Source organism: Lampetra fluviatilis, chromosome 27 (assembly GCF_964198595.1).
Source record: "Lampetra fluviatilis chromosome 27, kcLamFluv1.1, whole genome shotgun sequence".
NCBI lineage: Eukaryota > Metazoa > Chordata > Hyperoartia > Petromyzontiformes > Petromyzontidae > Lampetra > Lampetra fluviatilis.
Window position 1 is genome coordinate 9675094 of NC_136301.1, and position 8480 is coordinate 9683573.

Here is an 8480-nt window from a genome sequence, read left to right on the forward strand (position 1 = left end):
CTTAACAGCCGCCCCGGGTACGGTTTCTACCAGCAACGTCCTCACAAGGCACCTCTTCCGGGTACTATCAGCGATTGTGAGCTTGGCGTGCCCCAGCATCGCCAGCAAGTGGGAGATCTACGTGCTCCGTCCAATGTTCACCACCATCAGCGAGTGGGAACGCGAAGCAGACTGTCATCTCCTCAACACGAGAGAGTTGGCTTGCCTGCTGCCCAGCACCACCAGTGAACGGGAGCTCTGCGAGGTTCGTCCATCCTGCTGCATCACCTGCGAGCTGGAGCACAGCGCGTGGTCAGCTAATCCACTGGACATCGTGTTCTTCTGGCTGCTCCATTGCACGCCCCACCTGCGTGGTTCTGTACGCCCGTGTACGCGCTCAACGAGTGTTTACACGGGCGTGTTTGCATCCGCTACGTACGGGGAAGTGCTTGCTGACAGCGTGGAGCTTGGACAACGACACCTCGACTTGCTGCTCAGGGCAGCAGAGCCGCTGATTGGAGTCCACCCGAATCCGGGCCCCTTCATCAGCACCATCGGTGCAGCACGGGCTGATATAATAGGGCTATGACATGCACCATCTCTTCATCATCTGCACCTGGAACCCGCGCTCCTGAGGACGCTCTCTGTCCTTGGGCTTCTCCGAGGTCAACGTCGGAGACTGCATCGACACCGTGGTTGCAGAGGTGGTAGGGGCCGCCATTCACAGGTCGACCTCGAACCAGCCAACTCCTCTATTCTCTCGACACCTCACCTGCACGGATCTTCACATCTACCTTCACACATCCGCCTCGGCCTACTCAACGCACGCTCCATCACCAATAAATCAGCCCTGATTCATGACACCATCTCGGACCACCACATCGACCTTTTGCTCATCACTGAGACCTGGTGCAGGCAAGACTCCCCGCCAGCCATCTCTCTGGAAGTTGCGCCCCCAGGATACAAGGTTCTTCATAAACCTCGTGCAACTAACCAGCGGGGTGGTGGCTTAGCGGTCGTTTGCAATGCTCACTTGAAAATTAAAGAGCTCTATCTACCAATGGCTCCCGCCACCTTCGAGGTCCAGTCCGTATCCCTTACTACTAACGAGTGCTTTTCCATCATTTCCATCTATCGCCCTCCAGATGGCAGCATCAACACCTTCTTAAATGAGCTTTCGGAATTCCTATATCTGATTCCTAACCCATCTCACAGGCTCGTGCTTACAGGTGACTTTAATTGCCCCGGCAATACCCCAGACTCCATCGATAGTCACCTTGAGTCAACTTTGGCCTGCCATAACCTGGTCATCACAAACTCAGGCCCCACCAGAGCTTCGTCAACAAACGTTGAGAGCATGCTCGACCTGGTTCTGGAACCTGAAAAGCACCGACGCATCACTGCACTGGGAGTTTTCCAAACTCGTTACTCCGACCACCGCCTCATACTTTTTTCCCTCCAATTTCCCAAGCCAATCTCACCATCAAATTCACCCGCAACTTGCGTAATTTTAAGGGTATCGAATTTTCTGCTTTTCGTCACCTTCTTGCAAATTCGCTTTCAATGTTATCCCCATCATCGGATCCAACTGTCTGCGCTCTCCAACTAGAAGCTGACATGAGGGCGGCGCTGGACAAACTAGCTCCATTAAAATTACGAACCACTAGGCAGTCTTCCCACGACACTCACTGGCTCTCAAGAGATGCCATCATTGCTAAGCGAACCAGGAGGCGCCTTGAAAGTATCGCATCCCGCAGTGGTCTACCTGCTGTTCGACTTGCTTACAGAGTCGCCTGCAGGAAAACTAACCGCGCATTCTATGGAAAACCCTCAAAGATCTTCTACATCCTGGTAGCACCATGGTCCCTCACCTTAGCGATCCCCTTGCCTCACTGAAACTTGCCACCTCTTTTAATACTTACTTCGCCAACAAGCTAATCACCGTCGCAAACGCGTGCACGTCTACCGACACATCACACCATTATACCCCGCTCATGGTACCTAAAATTGTAAGCACTCACCCAGACACTCTTCTAATTATGCTAAAGCCGGTGTCTACAAAAGACGTTTTCTCTTTAATTGAATCACTTCATTTGAAGTCATCTCCACTCGACGTGATCCCAGGTTCCTTGCTCAAGCAATGTGCTCCGGAACTTGCCATCATGATCAAGAACATCGCAAATGCCTCCTTCTCTTCGGGGTGTTTTCCGTCCAACCTCAAACCTGGCCTGGTTTCTCCCTTGTTAAAGAAACCAAGTCTAGATCCGGATGACCCATCTAGTTATCGTCCCATCAATAACCTCTCGAACCTCTCTAAACTCCTTGAACGACTAGCCCTCGCCCAGCTAAAACCACACATCACCTCCTCCGCAAACTACTGCTGCTTCCAGTCAGCTTACCGTCAAAACTATTCCACAGATACAGCACTCACTAGAGTGCTTGATGACATTTTAACGATCATTGATTCTGGCTCAACTGTTGCACTTGTAAGTCTGGACATTTCGTCAGCCTTCGACACCATCAACCATTCGCTCCTTACTTCCCTCCTGAAATCCGACTTCGGTATATGCGGCTCAGCACTCAAGTGGATAGTTTCGTACCTTTCTGACCGGCAATCTTCAGTCGGGGTGGGCATGTTCACATCGCCTGAAACAACAGCATTATGCGGGGTTCCCCAGGGCTCTGTTCTAGGTCCCCTGCTCTTCACAGCCTACACTTCCCCGATCGGCCGGCTCATTGCAAGCTTCGGTGTCAAGCACCACTCATACGCAGATGACACGATTCTATTCACCGCCATCGATTCTAGCAATGCATCTGGATTCGAGAGGCTCTCGGAAAGTACCACCGCCGTGCAACAATGGTTCACTGCACACAACCTAGCCCTTAATCCGAAAAAGTCAGTGGCCATCATGTTAGGTACCAAGCAACGTCTCAATTCAGCAGCACTCCCCACACACATACACATCTTCGGTCACAGCATCAAGTTCACTGACCACTTCAGCTACCTTGGTGTCATCCTAGATTCAACTTTATCCTTCGACCGTCAAACCAACCATATCATCAGCTCATGTAACTTTCACCTGAAGGCTCTTAGACACATACGTCCTCTCATCTCTACTGAAATTTGCCAACACATTGGCATGTTGCTTAGTTGGGTCTCGCCTTGACTATTGTAACTCCGTCCTAGTCCGGACCTCCGCTGACAACCTAAAGAAACTTCAAAGACTACAAAATAACCTAGCACGCGTCGTCATTGCCCACACTCATCCCCATCTCGACTCACTAGCTTGTCTCCGTGCTCTCAACTGGCTACCCATCGCCAGTAGGGTCACATACAAGACCGCCTGCCTCTGCCATAATGCCTTCATATCCGCCTGCCCGCCGTACCTTTCTTCATTATTGACAACTTGCAGCTCAGCATACGGCAGATGCCTGCGCAGCGCGACTCACGACCTCCTCTTGATACCAAGATCCAGGATGGTCATGTCTATGCGCCGCTTCTCGGTGGCAGCCCCAACAGTCTGGAACGATATCCCTCTGCACATTCGCAGCATCACCTCAATCGCCTCCTTCAAGAGAGGCTTAAAAACTCACCTCTACAATCATGCTTTTGAGCGACTCTGAGCGTGGCTCCGCGCCTCTGAGTTGCGGCCACTACGTCTGCAAATTTGCGCGCGTTACAAATTGAATTATTATTATTATTATTAATCACAGGCACCTTCCTGGATTTGAATGCAAGTCTCTGTGGTGCCGGGCTCGGTGTCTGAGCCAAATATAAACGATGTCTGCGGTGACTCCTCGAGTTGGGACAGTCACCCAGATTCAGGATGTAAACGAACATAGGCGAACCTGTGGCTGACCCTTGCGTCCATTCGGTAATCGGATAAAACATTAATGTGGAAACGATGCGGTGCGGTACGTGGATCATCTGAAAAGGTAATATTTAATCCAGTGAGCTGATGTGTAAACTAGAAACGGCCGACAAAGTCGTGAAGCGAATGTCGCAGGCGAAACGGAGCGTGGGTCATTGGAGATCAACTAATCTTAGGGCATTACGACCACATCAAATATTTAGACCAGTCTGATGAAACCGATTTGAGACTTGCACTACGTGATGTACGTTGAGCGGTACCCAATCCTAATACCGCACGGGCTTGTGGGTCTGATGGACGTCCCATGTATTGTGCTTATTGCAGGTGCTCCAGAACTGGCACCAGCTATTTGTAGGCTCTTCAAGCTCTGGTGTCGCACCCACACTGCCAACCAGTTGAATATTGACTCTGGTCCTACAAGTTCCAATAACAGACGATATTCCTCAGTCCCAGGTTTTGTTAGTTGTGCGTATATATGTTGAACTTATACAGGTAGGAACAACAGGTTCCACACTGCCCACCAGGAATTATCTGTGTCGTGCACGAATGCGCTGTCCAACCAAGTTCCTACCTGCCCACTCCGAAGGAATGTGTTTTTGCACCGTACGTAGCCAACCGTGCTAATCGGAGGTGCGGGTGAAGGTCAAAAATATACATATAAAAAGCAATTCTAAAGAAACGAGTGTGCAATCTAGATTTAAAGGTATATAGCTCCAATGGCTCCCTAATATCGCAAGGAAGTGTTCCAGACGGCCACAGAAGGGCACCTGAAAGTACACGATTACACACTTTGCGTGTTTATGAGTGTGACCTAATTTATTCGTTCAGCAACCGAAAGCCAATACAGCTCAGTAAGCACCAGACGGACATTGTCGGATCTTCCAGTACCCGTCATGACACGTGCCAATAAATTTTGTACACACTGTAGTTTGCTAATGTTTTTGCCAGACGTCCCGTAGAGTAGCGAGTAGTGAGCCACCGTGCGTAGGCTACGTCACGACTCCAATAGTGGGCGAATGTGTCGCAGAGCCCTAATATTAAAATCGTAGGACCTGACGAAATTCTCCACATGTTGATCGAACCAAATATTCTGGTCGAAGATGGCGCCAAGGCTCTTTAGATCAGTAGAAAACTGAGTCCTGCAGTCTGCGACCGCCACAACTCACGTGCTTTCAGATGCGCTTTTGCGGCTGTCTGGCTGAGTGGCTATGAAACCATCTCTAGGCTACCACGCTCTTCCTCCCGCCATGGCTTGTCCCAACACCGTCATGAACGACCCGTGCATTGCCCTACATGGCTGGCTACCGGCCTCCCAGACCTGTGGCCTTGGAGGTGCGCCCCCAGGCACCAATCAATCTTATTTCATGTGCCAATATCACCCAATTGCAAACAGCAATAGGATTGAAAAAAACAAACTCGTCACGCCCTCCGCCACTAACACCGACTGAGAGCAAAATAAATTGCAACGGATAGCATAAGAAAGGAAGTAGTAAATAAAGTGAATGAAAAGTAAAGAGAGTTTATTTTATTATGTAGGCGCTATGGGAAGGAACGTCCACATCGGTGTGTTTTGGTCTTACGATTTAAGTCACGAGCAAATATTTTAACAATTGGTTATTTAAGAATCTGTGCTGGATTAAGTTCAGAAATGTATTTTTAGGTAATCCTAGTTTACATATGGATTTCAATCTTATCGTAGTTATTTTATATTACCTGGTCGGACCGGCTACACTGGCGTAACGGTCCTGTACGGGGTTCTTAAAGGGACCCTGCCGTGAGTGAGACGGCTCTTAAAGGTGTGTCGGAGTGAAGGTAAGTACAGGTTAGTGTACAGGTAAGTGTACAGGTGAGTATATTGGTGAGTGAGTGTACAGGTGAGTATACTGGTCAGTAATTGTACAGGTAAGTGTACAGGCAACTGTGTGTACAGGTGAGTGAGTGTACAGGTGAGTGTACTGGTGAGTGTACAAGTGAGTGAGTGTGCAGGTGAGTATAACAACAACAAACACAGCTGCGTTGATTTACCGAAGACTGGTGCCAGCAGTGTCAAGATCAGCCTCAAAGCTAAGTTCTTTAATACAGTATTATACATTTGTTATAAATTCATACATTCCATCCCATTTTTAAGTTAAAGTGTGAATGTATGCGTGGGTTTGTGTAAATGTCTTCGTCATTTAGCTTATTCTTCACACAACGTTTTTTTGTATATTTAAATAATTTTCAGTTTTTAACGTTTTCCTTAATATACAGTCTTCAAATTTCTCAATTTTCAACTAGTTTTTTTCATCCGTTTTTTGTTAGTTATTGAAGGTACGTATTTTGCGTGTTTTTATTTATGTGTGTCTATCTTTTTTCTTGTGTGTTTGTGTGCATGTTCGTTGTATGTGTTATTTAATTAAGAGTATTGTATACTGCAGTAGTGTATAGTGGGATGTTCTGGTGCAATTTAGTGTTTGTGTGGGTGTGTTGCAGTGTGTTGTAGTGTACTGTGTGATCTTTGCGCAGAGCCCCTTGGCATCACCGTCACCCCCTTGCCATGGTATTTGTCGACGCAGAGCGGTGCTCCGTGCCGCCTGTTCCAGGAAGCCGATTTCTACCAGCGGGTCACTCCGTAAAGCCCAGAACCGAGTTCCGCGCTGCGCGTCTCCGGCACCGCGTGCACACGCCTCCTCTTCCATCTTCGGGTGGGCCTACAACCCCAGCTGCTCGGCTGCCTCTGCTCTGGGAGTTCGCTCGGTGAAGATCCCGTGCAGTGGCTCCTGCTCGAGAGAGGTCCTCCCATGGCGGCAGGTGTTTGTGCTTCTACTCGGTTGTCTGCAAGCGGCGGAGTGGACCGCTGCTCACCTCCCACCCGCTAAATTCTGCTCCGTGTTTTACCCCATTGTCAAGCAACCCATCAAACTCACTGTCACCGTCACCTCATCCATCACACACAACACACCCCGAAACATTCTCAAACAATGTGCGTTGTTATGAGTGTGTTATTGCTGTGTGTGCATTACAGTAGTGTAGCGGTTAGCGCACTGCGCTATGAACCTGGCGACCTGGGTTCGGTTCCCGCTGACGGCCAACATCAGTGACGATAATCTGAACCGGTACCTGGGGCTTCCCTATGTGTACTCGGCCTCAAATGAGTACCTGGTGCGGTGCGGAAAAACATCGCCACTCGGGAGACAAAGGTGGCCGGGCGTGGTGTTGGCCACCCACCTCCTGGTGTGCCGTGCCGGCCTTTATAGGTGCTCGCTAACAGCACTTGCCCCAACAGTCTGTCAAGGCTATAAGGTGGACATTTGTTTGCATTACTGTGGGCATCAGCGTAGGCCATGACTTCCGAATGGGACTTTAGGGCACCCATTCCTTCTGTTAGCTCCCAGGCGGCCCTTGGGCAAGTCCCAGCACCCACTTTGCCACCCTGCTAGGGTCACGGCGAAGGTGTTGGCGTCAGCAGCAGGGCGCTGGTTGATGATTCTGCCAGATGAACCTTATAGGTCAAAGGCATTGTATCTGGTTGGCATGCAGAAGAACACCACCAATGGAGTCAACGGATGGCAGCGCAAAAGACAGTGCCTACTGCGGGACAACTCATGGATCGCTCAGTCGGGGAACTGTTAACAAAAGCTCTGCACACAGGCAGCTCAGACTCGTTAAATGAATGACAACAGTTTGAAGCAGCAGTCTGGGAATCCGGGCAGCCCTATTCAGGGAGAGCACTGCCTGCCCTCGAGAGAGGAGCCCCAAGAAAATGTTGGGTAAAGAAAGCTCACTCATTTCAAAAGCTGGTTGGCAAGCCGCAGCCAACTAGCCTTCAAACGTGTGATAAGAAATGCAGACTAGTAAAAATGACGATTGCTACTTGGAATGTCCACACATTACTTAACAGGGTTGCTTCTATGAACTAGCTCGTCATCGTATTGATATCACAGCCTTTCAAGAGACAAGACTGGAGGGACAGGGAGAAGACGCAGACTTATTTGGAGTCAGAAGACACGTGGGGAAAAGAGATATGCTGGTGTGGCTTTTGCCATAAACGGCGACATAGCGGATAAAACTCATCTCACTACCTAAAATTCACTCTGAGAGACTCGTGACTATCTATTTCCCTCTAACTAAGGAGCGCTATTTAACACTAAGTGTACGCGTCAACAATGACACACTCAGATGAGAGCAAAGAAGAGTTCTGCTCCATGCTAAATTGTGTCATGGACTCTGTATCCCACAATTGGACATGCTGCTTATACTTGTCGACTTTAATGCGCGTGTTGGCAGCAATTTCCAAAACCATTCTTGGCAGAGTCGGTAAATGTGTAGCGCTCGAACCGACACGACAGCTTCTTGTCTTTCCTCGTTACTTTATTTCGCGTATTTCGCTCAACACTTCCCCATCCAACATCGCTCAACGCTCTCCTGCTAACACCGATCCACAGTTCTCCTCCGCGCTCTCCGCTCGCTCGCCGCGTTCCGCCGGTCTCGCTCGCTCCCCTTCAACCCTCCGTCGACTCTCCTCTCCACTCTCTCCGCCACAGTTCGGCTGCTCTTTATCAGCTCCGCCATCCCACTCTGTCGTAACTACATCAGCTTCTCTTCCCACACTCCAGCCGCTTCCTACTGGCTTCGTCGTCTCACTGCTAC